The sequence below is a fragment of the Heptranchias perlo genome, chromosome 7 (assembly GCF_035084215.1).
Source record: "Heptranchias perlo isolate sHepPer1 chromosome 7, sHepPer1.hap1, whole genome shotgun sequence".
In the NCBI taxonomy this organism is placed as follows: domain Eukaryota; kingdom Metazoa; phylum Chordata; class Chondrichthyes; order Hexanchiformes; family Hexanchidae; genus Heptranchias; species Heptranchias perlo.
This window is the reverse complement of record NC_090331.1, coordinates 36,111,880-36,113,429: the sequence shown is the minus strand read 5'-3', so window position 1 is coordinate 36,113,429 and position 1,550 is coordinate 36,111,880. Positions and strand designations below refer to the sequence as shown.

Below are 1,550 nucleotides of genomic sequence, written 5' to 3'. Positions count from 1 at the left end.
CTGCAAAATAGCCCAGAAAGAATATGCTGCATGACTTTGCTCTGTAATGGGGATAACACATGGGGGTAGAAATCCATCTTGGGCAGGAGTACAAAATGGGCGATAGCGACTCGGCTGATTTTCTTTTCCATTGGAAAGATAATAGTGTGGAATGTAAAATGGGCGGCCGATTCGCTATCGCCCATTTTGCACTGCCACCCAGGACAAATTTCTACTCCACGGAGCTACCCTGAAGAGTAGGGTCTTCAAGATGATGAGAGAGTGAACGCTGATGACCTGGAGTAGGGCAAGGAGGTGGGAGAGGTCCCACAGTTTCCTGCAATTAAAGCTGTTTAGAGCAGTTCATTGAAGAAAACCTTAGCTGAACGATCCGTGCTTTCCTGCATTGAGTCATATCAAATATCTGTCCCAGTCCTTCTACCCTACAATCAACAGCATTTGCCCAAATGCCAACATTGATTATTTAAGTCACCTAACAGTGGACGATCACCAGCTGCTACAAAGACACTCTCTCTACATATTTCAAATAGATAAAAGATTTCAAATAGCCTTGTGGTTAGAATGACCTAGAGAAAGACCTATAAACTATTTGTCACTCCAGTATGAGTCATTACTGCCCATCTGAAATGCTCTTTTAGCTATTCTGGTACTTCTCTGAAGTGCCTCCTCCCTCCCCCCACCAGTGGTTGTAACATGGGAGGAGATAGACTGCAGTGCCTTATTCAAGGGCTCCTAAGATGCTTGTGGCCAGTTAGCTCCAGGAGCCTGAGACTGAGAGAGGCCTGCTGCAAACTGCAAAACATCAGTGTCGCCAGGGCATTCTGGCCAGCTTGTCTTGTAATGCCAGGATGGGCATTGGTTTAGGGCGTTGCAAAAGTACAGAAGTGTTGTCATCATGAGAGATGGCTTCAGTTTCCATTCCCATTGCATGACCGACCCCGTTACTGGGCTGCAGCTTAGCAGCCCGACTGATCTGCAGGAGAGCAGATTCCAACAAATCAGCAGTCCAAGTGAAGCCCCCACCCATTCACTCTTTTAGCCTGTCCAAGGAGGAGGATATGGTTGAGCCCAGAGCCTGCATGGCTCCAATATGAGCATCCCTTAGAGATACTATTACGGTGTCACAGACATATGTAGTTGGGCTTAGCTGATGGCCATCGAGATGACAAACACAAGGTTGATTGCAGAATGTCAGTGGCATACTTGAGAAACCCTCTTAAGTGAATAATGGACTACACCATACTATCTGACATGTTTTGGAAGCTCCCAGACAGGCAGTGCATGGAAATCATTTTTTTTTAAAAATGTTGTGTCACCGAAGACTGCATCTCTGTCCATTTCAGCGGAGCTAGGATGTGAGCTGGCCTTTTGATTAGTTCTTCCCTTGGCTTTCTTTGTTACTTCTACTTGCTGTTGCTCACTTTTTGCATAAAATTATAAAGAAATTACAACATAGAAATAGCCTGTTTGGCCCAACCAGTCCATGTTGATGTTTATCTTACACATGAGCAATAGGAACATAGGAACAGGAGTAGGCCATTCAGCCCCTC

At 45.5% G+C, this 1,550-nt stretch overlaps 1 protein-coding gene across 1 annotated transcript in view; it reads right to left on the bottom strand.

Annotated features, from left to right (window-relative positions):
- faima (Fas apoptotic inhibitory molecule a) overlaps positions 1–1,550 on the bottom strand; it is a 43,529-nt gene that overhangs the window by 2,306 nt on the left and 39,673 nt on the right. The gene's annotated exons all lie outside the window — the stretch shown is intronic.